The 21,828-nt window shown below is 38.2% G+C and overlaps 1 protein-coding gene across 17 annotated transcripts in view; it reads left to right on the top strand.

Annotated features, from left to right (window-relative positions):
• The window catches only part of WWP1 (WW domain containing E3 ubiquitin protein ligase 1), a 141,336-nt gene that overhangs the window by 11,911 nt on the left and 107,597 nt on the right, over nt 1-21,828 (top strand). For 16 of the 17 annotated variants that reach the window (XR_008390808.1, XM_037141390.2, XM_037141391.2 and 13 more), the window contains one exon: nt 9,484-9,576. The gene's annotated coding sequence lies outside the window, so the exon portion shown is untranslated. Of the gene's footprint in view, nt 1-9,483; nt 9,577-11,509; nt 11,671-21,828 lie in introns of all 17 variants that reach the window. The other variant, XM_037141389.2, reaches the window with a different exon arrangement.

Here is a 21,828-nt window from a genome sequence, read left to right on the forward strand (position 1 = left end):
TAATATGTAGAAAACAACACAGGGAATCAGCCAAAATGAACAGATATGTCCCAAATGAAAGAACAGAACAAAATTCTAGAAAAAGAAATAAATAAAATGGAGACAAGCAATCTACCAGATGCAGAGTTCAAAACACCGGTTTTATAAGGTACTCAATGATCTCAGAGAAACTTCAATAAAGAGATAGAAGACATAAAATAGAACTAGTTAGAAATTAAAATTACAATAGAACTAATGGTCGAGATGGAGATGTAGGCAGATGTGGCTTAACTTTTCACACAACCACATCAGAATTACATCAAAAATATAGAATAACCATCAAGAGGAGCAGTCAGAAATCAAGGTGGAATGGAAGTCTGACAACTATGAAATTAGAGAAACCACATCCATCCACACAAGTAGAAGAGGCGTGGACACGGAATGGTCTGGTCCCACAATCAAGTGGTGGATAAAAATTTGAGAGGGATATCTTGGGAGTGAGGAGTCCCAGCCCCACACCAGGCCCCCCAGCCCAGGGTTCCAGTGCCAGGAAGGTAAATCCCCACAACTTCTGACTGGGGATTGAGTCAGTGGGGGAAACAGTTAGAGCCCCAAGCAGTTCTTAGAGACCCTCACAGGGACTCACCTACTCAGATTCACTCCCTCTAGACTTCAGCACCAGAGTGGCGGCTTAAAGGGCACAAGTGATATACAGGGAAAAGCTGAAGTCTGGTATCAGGGCAAGCAGATGCCATTATCCCTTTTCTAAACCCTCCCCTCACAGCCGGGAAGCTGGTGCCATATCTGAGACTCCATCAACCTGACTAACACTGTTTGACCAACCTTGGAGATCCCCAGAGACTCTGCACCACCCAACTTATGACCTGCTCTGGCTGGCTGCTTTTCCATGTGAATGGCTGGTATTGGCTTATGCTTCACAACTTCCTAAATCATATCAAACAAGCAACAGCTGCCTTCAGTGAGCCCCAGGCCTGGCACCAGTGGCAGCCAGCTTCGATTCACAGCTTGGCTTTGCCTGAGAATATCTGAGCCCAGCACAAGTAGAGCCATCTCAGGTTGCTTCATAGCTCAGGAACGGTGCCCTGGGTAAAACACAGGTAGGGGTTGACCTTGGCCTGCACCACCTGGAAAACCCCAGGGTCAGCACATAGAGTGGATAGCTACAGACCACATCAGAGCACCATCACCTGCCCCTAAACAGCTGATCCTCCATGGAAGGTAGAGGTTGGTGGTAAGTGGTCACAACCAGTCCTTGCCGCCAGCTGGCCTGCAGGTAAATCCCTGCAATTGATCTGCCAGTAGCAACCAAGGTTCAACTGCAAAAGGAGGGTGTGCTCAGCCCACACAAAGGGTACACTTTAAGTTCCCTGCTTGGGTCATAGGGGAGGCTGTGCCATTCAACCCTAAAGGACACCCTCTACATTAGGCCACACTATCAAGACAAAGTCAACCTACATAGAAATAAATACAGTGAGGCTGTCAAAATGAGACAAACATGGCCCAAATGAAACAAATGAAAACCCCAGAAAAAGAGCTAAATGAAATGCAGATAAGCAATCTATCAGATGCAGAGTTCAAAACACTGGTTGTAGCCCTGGCTGGTGTAGCTCAGTGGATTGAGCACGGGCCTGCGAACCAGACAATCACGGTTCGATTCCCAGTCAGGGCACATACCGGGGTTGCAGACCAGTTCCCTGCAGGCCACTTCCCAGCAGGGGACACACGAAAGGCAACCATACATTGATGTTTCTCTCCCTCTCTCCTTCCCTTCCCCTCTAAAGATAAATAAATAAAATCTTAAAAAAAAAAATAGACATGGCCTTTTTAAAAAAAAACAAAAAAAAAAAACTGGTTGTAAGGATGCTCAAGGAGCTTAGTGAGGACCTCAGCAGCATGAAAAAGATCCAGTCATGTCCTGACTGGTGTGGCTCAGAGGACTGAGCACTGGCCTGTGAAGCAAAGGGTCGCTAGTTCAATTCCCAGTCAGAGCACATGCCTGGGTTGCAGGCCAGGTCCCCAGGAGGGGGCATGAGAGCGGCAAGCACACATTGATGTTTCTTTTCTCTCTACCTCCCTTTCCCTCTAACAATAAGTAAAATCTTAAAAGATCCAGTCACAATGAAGGATACACTAATTAATATAAAGAATGAATTGTGAGAACACAACAATAGAGTGGATGAAGCTGATACTCATACCAATGATTTGGAACATAAGGAAGCAAAAACCTATCAGAACAACAAAAAGAAAAAAGAATCTAAAAAAATGAAGGTAGTATAAGCAGCCTCTGGGACAACTTGAAGAGTTACCACATTCTCATCACAGAGGTACCAGGAGGAGAAGAGAAAGAACAAAAAGTTGGAAATCTAGATGAAAAAATAGTGAAAGAAAACTTCCCTATTTTGGTGAAGGTAACAGGCACGCAAGTCTAGGAAGCACAGAGTCCCAAACAAGATGGATGCAAAGAAGACCACTCCAAGACACATCATAATTAAAATACCAAAGGTTAAAGGTAAAGAGAGAATCTTAAAGCAGCAAGAGAAAAGCAGTTACCTAGAGGAGAGTTCCCATGAGACAGACTGTTGGCTAATTTTTCATAAGAAATTTTACAGATGAGAAGGGATTGGGAAGACATATTCAAGGTCATGAAAAGCAGGGATCTACAGCTAAGATTGCTGTATCCAGCAAAGCTATCTGAAGGGCAGATAAAGAGCTTCCCAGTCAAGAAAAACCTAAAGGAGTTCATCAACCAACTGTTAGTATATAAAATATTAAAAGGACTTAAGAAAAAAATTAAAACTATGGGCAACAAAATGGCAATAAATACATATCTATCAACAATTGAATCTAAAAATCAATCTAGGCAAACAAGAAGGACTGAGACAGAATCATGGATACAGAGAACGTTTTGTTGGTTGCCAGGTGGGATTGGGGTAGGGGAGAGTGAGTGAAGAGGTGGGTGAGGGGATTAAGAAGTACAAATAGGTACTAACAGAAAGGCATGGGGATAGCAAAAATACGGTACATACTTTACCATACCGTAAAGTATGGTATAGCAAATGGTGTAGCCAAAGAACTTATAAGCATGACCCATGGACATGAACAATGGTGGGGAGGGATTGCCTGAGAGAATGGGGGATGCTGGGTGGAGGGGGGAAAAGGGGAAACATGAGAACAACGGTAATGACAAAATGTAATTTAAAATATTGATAATAATTACATCAAACTTCAGTAACTAAAATGAATACATTAGATGGGATTAACAGATCAGATGAGAAGCAGAGGATCAAATCAGCAATCTGGATGACAAGGTAGCAGAAAACAACCAATCAGAACAGCATAAAGAAAAAAAAAATCCAAAAAACTGAGGATAGTTTAAGGGGTTTCTGGGACAACATCAAGCATAACAACACTCACATCATAGGAGTACCAGAAGGAGAAGAGAGAGCAAGGGATTAAGAGCCTGTCTGAAGAAATAATGACTGAAAATTTCCTTAATTTGGCTAAGGAAAAGGATATACATGTCCAGGAAGCACAGAGAGTCTCCAACAAGATGATCCCCACGAGGCCTACACCAGGACACATGACAATTAAAGTAACAAAGGTTAAGGACAAAGAGAAACTCTTACAAGCAGAGAAAAACAGTCACTTATGAGAGATCCCCCATAAGACTGTAAGCTTATTTCACAACAGAAACATTTCAGGCCAGAAGGGATTAGCAGGAAAATTTTGAAGTAAGGAAAAGAAAGAGCCTGCAACCAAGGCTACTCCATCCAGCAAGGCTAGCCTTTAGAATTAAAGAAATAAATAGCTTCCCAGATAAGAAAAGCTAAACCAAACCAGTATTATAAGAAATTCGAAAAGATCCTCTTTAACAAGAAGAAGTGAAAAAAGATCTTCTTTAAAAAGGAGGAAAAAAGATAAAAATGTGAATAATAAGCCCTGACTCATGTAGCTCAGTGGATTGAGTGCTGGCTTGCAAACAAGTTCCTCTTGGGGCACATGCCTAGGTTGTGGGCCAGGTCCCCGTTTAGGGTGTGTTGAGAGGCAACTGATTTATGTTTCCCTCTCTATCTCCCTCTCTTACCCTCTCTCTAAAAATAAAATATTTGAAAAATATGAATAATAAAATGGCAAAAATTACATATCAAGAAGTATTTTAAATGTAGAGTATTTTAATGTTAAGTATTTTAACATTATATGGATTAAATGTTCTAATCAAAAGACATAGGGTAGATGAATGGATAAGAAAATAAGATCCTTACATGTTTCCTACAAGAGACCCACTTGAGACCAAAAGACAGTCTGAAAGTGAAGAGATGGAAAAAGATATATAATGCAAATGGAAATTTTTAAAAAGCTGGGATAGCAATACTTACATCAGACAAAATGGACTTTAAAACAGAGACAAAGAAGGAGCTAGCAAGTCCACTTCTGGGTATTTATCCAAAGAAACCCAAACACTTAATGCAAAGATTTATGCACCCCTGTGTTCATTGCAGCATTTCCGGTAGCCAAGATATGGAAGCAACGTAAGTGTCCATGAATAGATGAATGGCTAAAGAGCTGTTACATCTATACAGTAGAATATGACTTAGCCATAAAAAAGAATAAAATCTTGCCATCTGCAATAACATGAGTGAGTCCAGAAGGTATTATGCCAAGTAAAATGGGTCAGAGAAATACGAAAGCCATGTGATCTCACCGGTAGGTGGAATCGAAAAAATAAATGAACAAACAATAGAAACAAACTAATAGATATAGACAACATTTTGTTGGTTGCTAGAAGACAGGCACTTTGGGGACTGGGGGAAAAAGGTGAAGGGATTAAGAAGTACAAATTGGTAGTTACAAAATAGTCACAGGCATGTAAAATAAAAGAATATAGTCAATAATATATTAACTATGTGTGGTGTCAGATAGGTCTAGGCCAGGGTGTCTAACCTTGTGGCATCTTTGCCTGACACTGGAAAAAGAATTGTCTTGGGCCACACATTAGATTCACAGCCATCCTGGGCCACAGGTTAGACACCCCTGGTAGACTTACTGGGTGTTAACTTGGTAAGTTATAGAAATGTGTACTCACTATGTTGTACACCTGAAACTAATATAATACTGTATGTCAACTGTTACTTGAAAATAAAAATTATTAAAAGATGAGTTGTAATAAAATTTACAGTGTCATAAGGAGATAAGTAAGGTTTCAGTGCTGTGAAACAGTAACTAGCGAGTGCAAAACTAGAGAAATGACACTTGAGTTGAATCTTGCAGGGTTATTAGAAATTAGGATGAGGATCAGTGAAGAAGTCAACTACAAGAAATTAGTGGGCAGCAGTTATTCAGGCATTATAAGCCATGATAATTAAGGAGGGATAAGGATAAATTCTACAGTAAGAAGAGCAATGTAATGATACAAATGTTTATCTTATTAAAGGAAATAAATTTATGTTAATTACATCTGATAGAATAGATGGGTTATAGAGTAATTTTCAGAGCAAGGAATTCACATAGTTTGGAAATGGTTGAGAATTGGCAGTAAAAAAGGAATCTAGAGACAGACCAAGATTTAGAACTGCTAAAAGAGAAATAGGTATATTAAGAATTTTAAGAGTTGATTTGAGCAAGAAGCTATTAGAACAGGACAGTGCCAGGCTGGAAGTGGTTAGGAATGCTTTAGGACAGGAGCCAGAGAAAGAACACAGAAAGTGCTGGAGCAATGAAGAAAATTATCTGACTGGCTGTAGCTAGAAGCTAATTGCCTGTTTGAGATTGATTGCCTTAGCATTTTGATTTCCCAACCTTGAGGCCTTTGGGAATAGATTTGGGTTTGCTTATGTAGGCCCCATGGCATAGCATTGTTAAAACTGAAAATTGTGGTGTATATGGTGCATTTCAGTTTAAGATTCTTATTATTTTCTTATTATCTTGATGTGGCAGCAGTTTTATATACTTATGAGAGAATTTTGAGATAATTGTAAAGTATAGAGATTTCTTCATGTAATTGAGAGGAGTAACACAAAAATAAAAAATGCAGTTTAATATAAACTCAGTGTACACAAGAAAATGAGATAGGTAAAACAAATGTGAAGAGAATGAATCTTCAAAAGGGGAAATGTGAGATATATCTAAAAAAGAAGTCTAGAAAGAGGCCTGGGTTTGTGTTGCTGGAAAAGAAGAGTTGCAAATTGGAGGAGGAATGAAAACAGAATCAGAAGTTTTGGGACAGGTTTAGTATTTACCTCCTCTGGTTGAAAATCTGAAATTCAATGGAGATAAAGAAGAGTAGGCATTAATGCTGACTTAGGAAATTTGGCATTTTGAAGATAAATACATTTTTGTCATCAAAAATACTACTGTGTAATGTGCCAGAGACTTGGAAATTGACAGAAAGTGTAAAAAGATGGAGAGAGAGAAAAAAAGACGAGAAAATTACATCTTATGGTTAGATGGGCATTTTTAGATTAAAATAAGCCCCCAAACTCCAATCAGCGGATAAAGGGTACTCATGGATGCCCACCTTTATTTGTCTTCTGGGAGATATGACAAGTGCTCTTCAAGTCACTGGATGGCATTTTTTGGAGGTAGTGTTCCTTTTTACCCAGTAGCACTTGTAAATTATCAAGAGGGTGATATTGCTGTGTTTTGTGTTTAAGAGGATTAATTAGTGATATTTATACAGAGAGGTCAGTATAGATAAGTAAAGGGTCTTAAGAAATCAGCTAGCTTCTACTCTAAACAGTTAAATGCGTACATTGAGACCTCAACACAGAACTTATCTCAAGGTGGAGGGAATGCACAGTGGTTGAGGAGAGAACCTGGGAAGAAAAGGCCTATGGGGTTAGGATAGGACTCAAAAGTAGTGTTAACATGACATTGTTAAAATTGAAAAGGACTGCACTTCACTTGTTTCCCTGAGACGTGTGTGAAAGTTTGAAATTCTGAAGCTGTGCAAAGTACAGTAGTGGTGTTATTGCCAGTAGGTGCTGCTGGGACCAAGGATTGCTTGCATTAAGTAGACAGTGCAAGCCCTGGCTGGTGTAGCTCAGTGGATTGAGCGCGGGCTTGCGAACCAGAGAATCGCGGTTCAATTCCCAGTCAGGGCACATACAGGGGTTGCAGACCGGTTCCCTGCAGGCCACTTCCCAGCAGGGGATGCATGAAAGGCAACCATACATTGATACTTCTCTCCCTCTCTCCTTCCCTTCCCCTCTAAAGATAAATAAATAAGTAAATAAATAAAATTTAAAACAGTATAAAAAAAAAAAAGTAGACAGTGCAGTGGTGAGATTACTGTCCAGTGACTGTAAGCAAAGGAGGGCTCCTCAAGTCCAGCTGTCATCCATACTAGGCAGTGGGATGGACATTGGCCAGATCCTGGGCCAGTGATTGTTGGTAGAGGCAGGAGACTTGGGTGGGGATGATGGTATGGAGTGGGGAAGAGCAGTAGGACTGTGTTGTCAGGAAGCTATTCAGGGAGTTGGACATTTCTTGGGGAATTTAGGAGACCACAGTGGTGACTATTGGAGTTTGGTGGATACTTCAATGAGCTGTGTTGGGAAAGCCTCCTACGCTTCTTTCTTCTCCCTGAATACAGTCCCATGTGACATTGAGGCCTCCTGATGAGCAATTCTGATAAAATGGATTTCCCCCATCTGAATATTTAGGTCATGAAGGAATGTAAACTTGAACAGAATTATGCTTTATTATAACAGGAATCCACTAGGAAAATCTCTGAGATATATCACAAAAGGTATCTACACAGTTAGAGCCATTCTGTTGTTTACTAAGGTTACCAGACACGCACCCTGGTGTGCCAGAGCTACGGGGGTTTTCCAGGAAGCAGGATTCAATCCTGGGTGGTCTGGGCAAATCAGGACACATGGTCACTCTCTTGTTTCCTGTCCCATTTTATAAACTCATCAAAATGACCAACAGTGTCTTTCTATAAATGTTCTCTCTAAGTAGAAGTAACATTCCTATATTGTTTAAAATTAGTTTCCCTACTTTGAGTTTAAATTTTTATGAAAGGCTTGTTTCCTGCTTTCAAGTTGCAGAATCAGGTATTCTAGGGCAAGGGGGCCTGCTTGTCATCTCTATCTGTGCCACAGTCATTGAGTTTGAAGATTTATGCTGTTGATGCAGTAACTTTGCCTAAATGCATGCTTTTTAACCTTCCAAGTTCTACATTCATTAAGCTAAACTTCTTCAGCATGTGAGGTGTATCATCCTGTCTTATTCCTAAAATGCTTCCTGTGGATTACTTAGCATTGTCTTCTAGTCTTGCCCTGAAGCTGGAACTCTGTCTTCTACCATTTCTGTTTTCTTACCAAGGTTACTTTACAGATAGATATGTGACAGTATTTCTCTGGCTTTTCCTGGTGTTAAAACTATGCATGGTATGCAAATTGGGTAGGATCTGTTGGTTTTTTTTTTTTAATTGTTGCTTCTGGTTAAATTGTTAAAGGTTAAATACCTTTAACCTTTGGTATTTTAATTGATTTAAGAATGACATCTGAAAATAAGCAGGCAATTAAGATATAACCTATGAGTGAGGATTTGATTGTAACCCTGGAGGACTGAAAGTGTAGTTTATTATCTACATTAAGGACTCTATTCTTTGCATTTGAATAATAATGAAACTTTATATGCTCTGAGGCATTTTTATAGGGTTGAGCTGGACATAATCAGCTTATGTATAAATGGCCATATGTTCTCAGCGTAGGTTATGACCTAAATTCATTTGGATGAATAACCAATTTGCTTAAAGTTTGTTAAAACTCAGGCTTTTTTTTTTTTCTTTTGTGCACTTGACCGAATAAGTGGCAGAATTAGAAATGAAATCCAAATAGACTCCAGAGTCTGCTCTTAAAAACTTTGTGCTGTTTGTCTCCCACAATATGTTCCTGTTCTTAACAGTACTTATCCTGGTTATGGTGCCATCATCCACCCAGATAGTGAGGCGGGACATTTTATTCTTTCAGGATCTTTCTATTAACCCTCATCTACCCCATAATCTTCTGGTCAGAGATCTTGTACAATTTTCAGGTTTTTTGTTGACACTACCAGTTGTCTCCTTCAGATAAATTCATTTAAAAACTCACTACTAACTAAGTTATTTTTCTAAAATGCAATTGTGGCTATTGAAATCCTTCAGTGTATATCAGTTATATTCAGGATAAACTGTAAAGTACTGTGCTTTGTATACTTTGAGTGCCGCATAAACTGTTCTGTGGGATTTTATGCAATTTGGACTACCCTGTTTGCCGTCAGTCTTGTTACTACACACTGTCTGTCTTTCCATCCCATTGTCCAGCCATGCCAAAGTTCTCTGAATGCTCCATATTCTCCATAATTTAAGATGCAAACCTTCTTGTGATTCCTGAAGGTTGGATTAATGACTTCCTCTTGGGTGCCCACAGTGTGCTACTTTATGTTCAGCATTTATTTCAGTAGCTGTCACACTGAAAGCTCTCTATTTGTTTACAGGTTTGTCTCACTAGACTATGAACTCCTTGAAAGAAGGAATCGTGTCTTACTCATCTTTATATCCCCAGCATCCGGTACAGTTCCTGGTGCAGAGTAAGTGATTAACATTTTTTAAAAACTAAGACTATGTTTAACTGTCAACTCCATACATATTGATAATAAATTATACCTATGTAGACCTGGCCATAATGTTGTCTTAAAAAATAGGACTGTAGACTTTTAATACTTCTGAGGCTGAGCTTCCTCATGGGTAAGATGAAATAGTACCCCCTACTTATATGGAGTTGTACTAATGCTCAAATTAGAATTTATATAGCAGAATATATATAACAGTATATTTTAAGTGCCACATACTTTATGTTATTAAAGTGTGGGAACTGTTTGTTGAAATTGATCATTTTATTTGCTTTGTATCTTCTATTTTAAGGCAAGATGGTACCATTTTTGAATCATGTTTTGCAGTTTAAAATGGCAGTTACAAGTAGAGATGTACACTGTTGAGTTGGAGGATTTATTGACATAGAACAAAGGAAGAAATAGCTTGGGGTTGGGAATCTGGGGATAGAGGCAGTACAATATTTTACCTCATTGTCACTTTTTCCCAGTCTACATAGTGTTTTAAACTTCACAGTTCTTCTCAAATAACTAATCATGTGCCTGTTTGTCTTTTTTATGCTCAGCAATTACCTTTCTATGTAATTCAGTAATAAAGTCCCTCAATTTTCTTTTAGTCTACTTCCACATGAATTAATATATTCACTTATTCTTCAGTCCTCATATGCTACTATATAGAGGAAGGAGTGTCTTTCCTTGGCAGACTAAGTTCACGTCATCCTTGAAAGCCGTGCTTTTCCTTGCTACCCTTCACAGGCTACAGACAGACCCCTCCCCATCACACCTAACAAGTTACTAATCCATGCTTTCCCGTTCTTTGCATTCTGTGCATTCTTTAACTTTTTAAAAGTTCTGTAATTTGAACATTTCAGTTTATATGTAACATGAAAGTTAATGAAAACAAGGATTTAGGTACTAACCACTCAACTTACAAACTAGGTCAATACCAACAGTTAGTTAATGGAGCACTTCTGTAGCCTGATGTTCCTGTCTTTCCTCAACCCTGAAGTAACTGCTATTCTGAATTTGTTTTTTTAAATCTCCTCTTTTAAAAATAGTATCATCACAAATGTATTTCTTTGTTTTGAGTTTAATAATTTTTGTTTATATGCTTTTTAAAACTTGCACAAGTGGTATTTTATTATAGAGGACAATCTAATTTATAAATGTTTGTACAATTCCAAGAAAACATTAAAGCATCATAAAAGAATACATAGGGAAATCTCAGTATGCACAGTCAAATTTACAGTAAGAAAATAGTGATGGAGAATTACTTTTTGACTGTGTGGATATTACAGTACCACAAAATAAAACTCCTACACACTGTGGAAATGTAGCAGAAACATTTCCATACACTGGCTTCTTTAGTTTGTGCAGAAATGTTTAGTTAGATTCATGGTGACAGCTTTTCATGTGATTGGTTCTCTTTAACCTCAGCAATTCTTCAGTGGCCTTCATTCAGTGTTTATTGGTTATATAGCTTTTGAGACTCAGGATCCACAGTGCCCCATGTTTCTGGATTTTTTTTAAATCATGGAATCATAGCATTTTTCAAAGAAAATGCAGAAGAAAACATGGGTCATGACAACCACCAAAAGAATTCATTTCTTTCTTTATGAGTTGGAAGCATTTCTTGATGGCCTCAGTATAGAATGTTAAATGTTGGAGGTGGGACTGAGTGAGAAGCAGTGTTAATACTTAGAACCCCTATTCGTTTTTCTTTTTCCTTCACTGTTATATGTTCCTGAGATCTATTTGTATTGATGCCAAAGCTCTAGTCAGTCATCTCCACTGCTGCACAATGTTCTATTACGTGTCTGATTTTTGTGTTTCTTTTTACTAAGAGTGCTTATAATTGGGGCAGATAGGTACAAAAATTTTTACAGCGTATATCTATAATTGCTCTTTGAAGGACTTGCAAATGTTCATCTGCACATGACAGTGCCACATGGTATATCTACCGGCAAGATTTTACCAATTTAAACACTTGGTACCAATGTGTAAGAGACTCTGCTTTGCCACTTTTTGGGCCATTATTTGGTACTCTCAACACTTCTAGTTTTTACTATTCTGGTGAGTTTAAAAATGTCATCTTGTGTGATCTTAACTTGTATTTCTCTGATGAATCATGACATTCTACTTTTTTTCATATACTCATTGGCCTTACAAGTTTCCTTGTCTGTATAATTCCTGTTCAGATTGTTACCCATTTGCCTACTGTGTTGTCACCCTAACAGATTGGCCTATTCACACATTAATTTTCAACCTTCTTTTCCTACAGTAAGTATTATTTAAGGCTGTAGATTTACCTATAAGTATAATTTTTAATACATCCCACAATTTTTTGTATGTGATATCTTTGTTATCCAGTTCCCAGTATGGTTTTCTTTTCAATCCTCACCTGAGGACATACTTACTGACTTTAGAGAGAGAAGGGAGGGAGAGAGCAGGAGAGAAACATTAATGTGAAAGAAAAACATCAACTGGTTGCTTCTCATATGTGCCCTGACTAGGAATCAAACCCACAACCTAGGCATGTGCCCTGAATGGAAATTGAAAATGTGAATTTCTGATTTATGGGACAATGCTCCAACTAACTGAACCACACTAGGCAGTTCCTAGACTTTTTTAAAGAAATGTCCAGTACGTTTTTTATGACCCATGAAATATTTACAAATATTTTTTCTTTCCTATTTATATATTTTAAATTTATCTTTAAAAAAAATAAATAATCTTTATTAGTTCAGGTTCACTCTTAGTATTTTCTTTTAGGCAAAAATTCATAGGTGGTTCTGACTACTGTCACTTGCATCAAATTGTGAGGCACATGTTAACTGGTTATCTTAGTGATGCTCAGTCTGATCTGTGGATTCAGATAGTGTCAGCATGATTACTTGATTGAGTGAAATAGGCCAGGTGTTGACAGACAAATACCTTATGATCTCACCTTTAACAGGAAGCTAAACAACAAAACAAACAAGAAAGCAGAATAAAAACAAAGACACTGAAATAGAGAACAAGGGGACAGTGACCAAAGGGGAGAGGGGAGGGAGTTTAAGGGGAAAAAAGGGGAGGGATTTGGAGGAACAAATAGGAAGGACACAGGGACGAGAACTAAGGGGGGTGGAAATGGGAGGGAGGTGGGGAGCACGGGGTGGGGGGGTGGGATGGGAGAAATAGACAAACAACTATACTTGAAAAATAACTAAATAAAATTTTTTAAAAAGAAAAAAATAAAATAAAAATTTCCCACCTTGATATTTGAAATTCTTCTATAAGCCTGACTGTATGTGGAAATGATTACCAAATCTAAATTATGTACATATTGAAATCAGGAAATTATAAAATAATAAAATAAAAATTTCCCAATTTTTTGCTTAATGAATGTTTTTAATATTTATTAAATCATAATTTTGACCCATATTTTATTGAGTTCTAAATTTGTGATTTTCTAATTCTGTCCTTTTCTCTTTTATTTTGAATTTCCCTTGTGAGGTAACCCTGAGATACAATTCATAAAGGAAAACAGAATAAATATTTATCTATTTTATTAATTTTCAGAGTAATTACTTGATACCCCACAGCAACCTTTGTTGATTTATGTCAATGATTTATTTTTCTTTTATAACATCTAGATTTAAATTTTTAGAATTAAATGTATATAATGTCTTTAGTCTTTTTAAAAAAAAATTATCATTATTTTATTATAGTCGCCCAAATTTTAACCCCTTTGCCCTCCTGAGCTCACTCCCACAGTCAATCCCAACACTGTTATCCATGTCCATGGGTCATTCATAGCTGTTTTTTGGCTAGTACCTTCCCTTTCTTTCCACCATTATCTCCCTACTCCTACCCCTCCCTGGTTGTTGTCAGTCTATCCTATGTTTCCATGCCTCTGGTTCTGTTTTGCTCACTAGTTTATTTTTGTTCATTAGGTTCCTTTTATAGGTGAAGATCATACGGCATTTGTCTGTCATTGACTGGCTTATTTTGCTTAGCATAATATTCTCCATTTCCACCCATGCTGTCACAAAAGGTAGTTCCTTCTTCCTTTCTGCTGCATAGTATTCCATTGTGTAAATGTGCCACAGTTTTTTGATCCATTCATTTACTGATGGGCACAGTTTGCTTCCAGCACTTGGCTATTGTAAATAGTGCTATTATGAACATAGGGGTGCATAAATTATCTTGAATTGGTGTTTCAGGATTCTTAGGGTATATTCTCAGCAGTGGAATCGCTGGGTCAAAAGACAGTTCCATTTTTAGTTTTTTGAGGAATTTCCATACTGTTTTCCACAGTGGCTGCACCAGTCTGCATTCCCACCAACAGTGCACTGGATTTCCCTTTTCCCCACATCCTTGCCATCACTTGTTTGTCGATTTGTTAATGATGGCCTTTCTGATATCTCATTGTGGTTTTAATTTGTGTCTTTGATGGCTAGTGACATTGAGCATCTTTTCATGTCTATGGGCCCTCTGTATGTTCTCCTTGGAGAAGTGTCTATCCAGGCCCTTTGTCTACTTTTTAATTTTGTTGTCTTCTTAGATGTTGAGTTGTATGAGTTCTTTATACATTTTGGAGATCAAACTTTTGTCTGATATATCATTGGAGAATATGTTCTCCCATATAATCACTTCCCTTTTCATTTTGATGATGGTTTATTTAGCCATGAAGAAGCTTTTTAATTCAGTATAGTCCCATTTTTTAATTCTTTCCTTTATTTCTCTTGCCCTGGGAGATATATTAGCAAGAATATTGCTATGTGAGATATCTGAAATTTTATTGCCTGTGTATTCCTTAGGACTTCTGTGGTGTCATGGCTTATATTTAAGTCTTTTATCCATTTTGAATTTATTCTGGTATGTGGTATAAGTTGGTGGTCTAGTTTCATTTTTTTTTTTTTTTTTTTTGCATGTACCAGTCCAGTTCTCCCAACACCATTTATCGAAGAGGCTATTTTTATTCTATTGTATCTCATGCTCCCTTTGTTAAATATTAATTGACCATAGAGACATGGATTTATTGCTGGGCTTTGTTTTGATTACCGTAGCCTTATAGTGTAGTTTGATATCAGGTATTATGATCCCTCCTACTTTGTTCTTCTTTCTTAAGATTGCTGAGGTTATTCAGGTCTTTTTTGGTTCCATAGACATTCTTGAAATATTTGTTCTACTTTTGTGAAATATGTCATTGAAATCTTGATAGGAATTGTGTTGAATCTTCACATTGCTTTGGGTAGTATGGGCATTTTAATGATGTTAATTCTTCCAATCTATGAACATGGTATGTGCTTCCATGTATTTGTATCTTCCTTAATTTCTTTCTTTAGTGTTCTATAGTTTTCTGAGTACAGATCTAAAAATTTATGTTTTATTTTTGAATTTTAACTTAATTGTATTAGGGTCAGAGACTGGGAACAACATGCTATATATTTGAAATCCAGTGTGATTTTTGTTTCATATTGTGTGTATTGTTTTTCTGTATGTCTCATGTATGCTTGTGAAGAAGGTTTATTTCTAATAGATATAAGATTCTGTGTGTGTTCATTAAATTTTACTTGTTCATAATTATTTTTCTGGTCCACTTGATCTACGAAAAATTGGAGTGTGTTGAAATTGCCCATGACAGTGGCCAATTTGTCCATTTCTTCCTGTAGTTCTAACAGTTTTTTTTAAGGCTTTTTTTTCCCTCCCCAGTAAATGTCTGGACAGAGACTTGATTTGCCCACGAATATTCCAGGGCAGAGAAAGACTTGGAGAAAGCACAGGCTGTAGAAGTGTATTCTGTATAATCTTTCCCCTTGTGTTGGTCTTCACCATCAGCTTAGAGAGTAGCATACTTCTTAAAGGCTGGATATTTCAGGTTTATTTGGCTCAGGTACAGATTTACAGTCTTTTTTTTTTTTTTTTTTAAAGATTTATTTATTTATCTTCAGAGGGGAAGGGAAGGAGAGAGAGAGAGAAACATCAATGTATGGTTGCCTTTCACGCATCCCCTGCTGGGAACTGGCCTGCAGGGAACTGGCCTGCAACCCCAGTATGTGCCCTGACTGGGAATCGAACCACGATTGTCTGGTTCGCAGGCCCGCGCTCAATCCACTGAGCTACACCAGCCAGGGCCAGATTTACAGTCTTGATCCTCCTTGCCATTCCTTCTTTCAGACTCCCTCCATAGTCTTTGTTCCCTCCACTTCGTGGACCATGGGACCCCCACTTTTGTGACACTCACCCATCTACTTGATTTGCATCTTTCCTGGTTGATCCTTCCTGAAATCATTGAGCTGCAGCAAGCCACTTCTCCATCACTCTTAGTGGATCATTGCTCTGACATCAAGCAGAAAGATGAGTACTTCACCCACACATCCTCCTGTGATATAGAGGCCAGCATTACCATTAGCAGCTGATCAGGTCTGGGGGGCTTAGAGTTGAAGAGTCCCAGTCTTCTGCATTACTGAGGGTTTCATCTTCCATAGACTTCTCACTCTTTCTCTTTTGAGCATCCTTTTCTGACTTCTGACACAAGGCTGAGGTCCCAATCTGAGATGACTTACTTGTGTCCTTGACCATTCCTGTTCCTGAGTGTCTTCACCTTGCAGTTTCAGTCATTCTAGTTTTTGATTCCCGTAGATAAGGATGGATTTCTCCTGTTCCTTTGGTAGCTGCTCTTGTGGTTCCTCTTGTCCCACAGCGGGGTCAACAGGCTTTGCCCCTCCAGGGACAAGCCACTTGGCTAGACTGGGAGGCACAAGAGGAGGAGTCATCTTCCTTAGTAGTACGCTGAGGCTTGATTAAATTTGGGTCTTTGAGAAGGACCTCTGTCATCAACCTGTGATCATCCATGACTGAAGGACCCATCTGTTGTATTGATCTTCAGCTGTCTGCTTCTTCTGTAGTTATCAGCTCCATAGTACCACTACCACACATACATCTGCCACTGCGTGTCCTGGAGTCTTTGCCTCTGCCATAGCCTCTGCAGCCTCAGTCATCACAGCAGTCTTGGCCTCCATAACTATCACCATGTTTGCCTTCAAAACTGTAGTCACCTCTCCTAGGTGCATACTCATCAGAGCTGTCTGTGGCAGTACAATTCCCACAGTCTATCCGTTTTGTCAGAATCCTGATTTCTTTTTCAGTCAAAAGAATATTTAGTTATTCTTGTCCTTATCCTGTGTTTGATCAGCCATGTCCATGGGAATTCTGTTACCTAGATTCTCTTCATGAAGCTCAGAACACTGAGCAGGGAATCTGGGTTCTCAAACCCAGCATCATTTGAACCTTTCAGGTTCTCTGGAGTGCTTGGATCGCATGATAAATGCACTGCACCAATATTTAATCCTCCAAAGAATTCCTTGGTGGAGATTTATGTCACATCACAAGTTGGGTTCCCTAGAAGCGTCATGTAGGGTAGCAATTTGGGAAGATAACTCCAGTCAGTCACTGAGTTCCCAGGCAGCCCATGGAGCAGTAGGCAGGATGCAGTGAGTAGTTGGAGCTACCATATGCATGTTGTTGTTATTGTGCCAGCTGGTTAAAACATCTTCCAGTTCATCTTGTATCCATCCAGCTGACTGGTTTGGCACGTGGATGCTTCCTCTACCAGTGTGACCATCCTCAGCTGGAAATCTGTTAGGAACATAGTTGTCTTTTTTGCTGAGGCTGCTATATGTTGGAGCAGGTGGGCAGGAGCAGAACACAAAGTTAGCCTTTATTAAGTGTGCAAACTTAGAGTTTTGTATCTACTTACTGAATTGAACCTCGTACCATTCCCTTTGTTTTCTTTAATAATGGTATTTGCTGTTATAACTAATCCCAGCTTTTTAAAATTTATATTTGCCTGGTATGTCACTTTTTATATATTTGTTTCATTCTATCAGTATTTTTCTTTTGTGTCTCTTACCTCCTGAATTTGTCCATATACATGTGTTCTAATTATTTCTATATATGGACTCTCTTACTTTGTGCATTTTGATAGTCCTGGTTATTTCTTTTTTTTCTAGCCTTTTTTATGTAATTGATTGAGTTGATTTCTTATTGTCTTCTCTTCTATTCTGTTTGAAAATTATTCCCTCTTGTTGCTTTTATGATTGTCCTTCTGATAGTGCTACAGTCTAAGGTTAAGTGGATCATAATCATATGTTGAACAATGCATGGATTTACACCTTCACTCCTTTCCTTTCTCCCTGTCCTTTCTGTACTGTATCTTTTCTGTAACTTTGTTCTACATTTTAATACTGAAAAGTGTTTTTGTTTAAATATCATAATAAGATTGTTTATAGTTACTTAATTCAGACAATGTTTATTTAGATTTACTTGTATGGTACTATTCTTTCCTTGCCTCTCAGATCATCTTCCTGTGGAAAGGATATGGGTGTGTGGATTCTACTATTTTATGAAACGTCTCTTAGATTGTCATGAAGTAAAGGTCTTTGCTTTTGGCTTATCTGGCAATGTCTTAATGCCTTCTGTGTTCCCCAGAGTTTAGTGGTAGAACCATTTTGCCTTAGTCCTTTGTAGATGCTTGTCCTACCTTCTTTATTTCCACTGTCCCTGTTGAGACTCTGCTGTCATTTTACTCCCTTATTCTGGCTGGTTTTAACATGGTCTCTGCTTTGGTATCCTGCAGTCTCAGTGCTGTGTGTCACAGGTATGAATTTCTTTTTTTCTACAGCCTCTTATATATGTTGTATTTCTTAGAATTGTGGGTAAATGTCTGTCATTGGTTCCAGAAAGTTAATTCATTTTCTCTCTTAGTTTGACCTTCTCTTTCTTCATTTTCTGGGACTATGAGTAGACAATATATGTCACATCTCATTTTTATTCTTCATGTCTTTAGCCTCTTTGGCATTTTCTATTTATTTTAGCACTCCTTTTAAATCATTTTTCAGATTTATATTAAAGTGAACTGATTCTCTCTTTAAGATTTGTCTAGTCTGAATAAATGATGGACTTTAGTTACTCATGTGTTGATATTGGTTCATTAATTAAGACAAATACAGCACACCACTCTAGGGTGTAATAATCCGGGAAACTCAGGTGTAGAGGCTAAAAGGAGGCTACTGTCTTCATAATTTTTCTGTAAATCTAAAACTATTCAAAAAAAGTAAATTATATTTTCCAAATAATGCAGTACCATTTTCATAATCTCTTTTTGCTTGACATGTTTTATCTTTTATTGCTTGAACTAATTTTAAAAGTTTATGTTTGGTAATCATAATATTTAAAGTCCTTGGATGGTTGGAAACTTATTTTTTATTTCTGCTGACTCACTCTTGGTGGCTTGCTTCCTTTAAGTTTTGTCTTTTATATCAGTGATCCCCAAAATTTTGGCACCAGGGACCAGTTTCATTGAAGACAATTTTGGGACAGGTGATGGGGGAAGATGGAGCTCAGGTGGTAATGTGAGCCAGGCTCTGTAGGCTCACCTGCCACTCACCTCCTGCTGTGCAGCTCAGTTTCTAGTAGGCCAGGGACCAGTACCATTCTGTGGCTAGGATTTGGAGACCCCATGTGCTCTTAATTGGTTCCTCTTCATCTTGGATAATCCCAGGGGATTAAATTGGGGTGCTTTTCTTTCTTTTTCTTTTCTTTTTTTTTTAGCAGCACTTTCAGATTCATCTTGTTTCTTATGGCTGTGCAGTATTTATTTATTTATTTATTTATTTATCTGGATGTGTTTTTTTTTAAGCATGTTTAAATTTCATTATTGTTCAAGTACAGTTTTCTGGTTTTTACTCCCATCCCAACCTACCTCCCCATTGATCCCCACCTCCCTCCCATTTCCACCCCCCTTAGTTTTTGTCCATGTGTCCTTTATACTTGTTCCTATGAATCCTTCCTCTTTCTCCCCTGAAATTCTCTCCCATCTTCCCTCTGGTCCCTGTCACCCTGTTCTGTATTTCAGTGTCTTTGGTTAAATTTTGCTTGCTTGTTTGTTTTGTTGTTTAGCTTCCTATTAAAGATGAGATCATAAGGTATTTGTCTTTCACCGCCTGGCTTATTTCACTCAACATAATGCTTTCCAGTTCCATCCATGCTGCTGCAAAGGGTAGTGGCTCCTTCTTTCTTTCTGCTGCATAGAATTCCATTGTGTAAATGTACCATCGTTTTTGGATCCATTCATTTATTGATGGGCACCTAGATTGCTTCCAAATCTTGGCTATTGTAAATTGTGCTGCTATGAACATTGGGGTGCATAGGTTCTTTGATATTGATGTTTTAGGATTCTTAGGATATAATCCTAGCAGTGGAATTGCTGGGTCAAAAGGCAGGTCGATTTTTAGTTTTCTTAGAAAATGCCTTACTGTTTTCCATAATGGTCTTACCAGTCTGCAATCCTGCCAACAGTGAACTAGGGACCCCTTTTCCCCACAACCTCTCCAACTTTGTTGTTTGTTGCTTTGTTTATGATGGCCATTCTGACCAGTGTAAAGTGGTATCTCATTGTGGTTTTAATTTGCATCTTTCTGATAGCTAGTGATATTGAGCATCTTTTCATGTGTCTCTGGATCCTCTGTATGTCCTCCTTGGAGAAATGTCTGTTCAAGTGCGTTGCCTAACTTGTTAATTAAGTTGCTTGTCTTCTTACAGTGGAGTCATGTAAGTTCTTTGTATATTTCGGATATTAAACGTTTGTCTGAGGTATCATTAGCAAATATGTTTTCCCATACGGTTGGTTCTCTTTTTACCTTATACTGCTTTCTTTAGCCATGCAGAAACTTTTTATTTTGATGAGATGCCATTTGTTAATTCTTTCCTTTATATCCCTTGCTCTAGGGGACCTATCAGTGAAAATGTTGCTGCCTGAAATATCTCAGATTTTCCTTCCAGTGTCATCCTCTAGGATTTTAATGTTGTCACGGCTTATATTTAAGTTTTTTATTCACCTTGAATTTATTTTGGTGTATGGTGTAAGTTGGTGCTCAAGTTTCATTTTTTTTGCATGTAGCTGTCCAGATCTCCCAACACCATTTGTTGAAGAGGCTATTTTTACTCTATTTTATGTTGCTGCCCCCTTTGCTGAATATTAATTGCCTGTAGAGATTTGGGTTTATTTCTGGTCTCTCTGTTCTGTTCCATTGGTCTGTGTGCCTGTTTTTATGCCAGTACCAGGCCGTTTTGATTACAGTGGCCTTGTAATACAGTTTGATATCAGGTATTGTGATCTCTCCTACTTTGTTCTTCTTTCTCAAAATTGCAGCTGCTATGCGGGGTCGTTTATGGTTCCATATAAATTTTTGAAGTTTTTGTTCTATGTCTGCAAAGTATGCCGTTGGTACTTTAATAGGAATTTCATTGAATCTGTAAATTGCTTTGGGTAGTGTGGACATTTTGATGATGTTAATTCTTCCCATACATGAACACAGTATGTTTTCATTTATTTGTGTTTTCTTTTTAAAAATATATTTTATTAATTATGTCAGTACAGTTGTTCTATTTCCCCCTTCATTCCCCTCCACCCTGTACACCCTCTCCCCCACCATTTCCCCCCTTTAGTTTATGACCACGTGTCTCAAGTTCTTTGATTCTATATTTCCCATACTATTCTTGCCCTCCCCCCTATTTATTTTCTACCTACCGTCTATGCTATGCTACTTATTTTCTGTACCTTCTCCCCCCTTCTCTTCCTCCCACTCCCCTGTTGCTAATGCTCCATGGGATCTTTCATTTCTGCTCCTGATTTACCTGTCCTCTTAGTTTTCTTTTGTTTTAGGGGTGGTTCTTAATAACTGAGTTTGCTATCCTTTCACTGTTCATCTTTTTTATCTTCTTTTTCTTAGATAAGTCCCTTTAATTTTTCATATAATAAGGGCTTGGTGATGATGAACTCCTTGAATTTGATCTTATCTGAGAAGCACTTGATCTGCCCTTCCATTCTAAATGAAAGCTTTGCTGGATAGATCAATCTTGGGTGTAAGTCTTTGGATTTCATGACTCAGAATACTTCTTTCCAACTCCTTCTTGCCTGTAAGGTCTCTTTTGAGAAATCTGCTGACAGTCTGATGGGAACTCCTTTGTAGGTGACTGTCCCCTTATCTCTTGCTGCTTCTAGGATTCTCTCCTTCATTTTAATCTTGGCTAATGTAATTATGATGTGCCTTGGTGTGTTCCTTCTTGGGTCCAAATTCTTTGGGACTCTCTGAGCTTCCTGGATTTCCTGGAAGTCTATTTTCTTTACCAGATTGGGGAAATTCTCTTTTATTATTTGTTCAAATAAGTTTTCCACTTGTTGCT

The sequence above is a fragment of the Artibeus jamaicensis genome, unplaced genomic scaffold, assembly GCF_021234435.1.
Source record: "Artibeus jamaicensis isolate MK-2021 breed Jamaican fruit bat unplaced genomic scaffold, CSHL_Jam_final scaffold_916, whole genome shotgun sequence".
NCBI classification, from domain to species: Eukaryota; Metazoa; Chordata; class Mammalia; order Chiroptera; family Phyllostomidae; genus Artibeus; species Artibeus jamaicensis.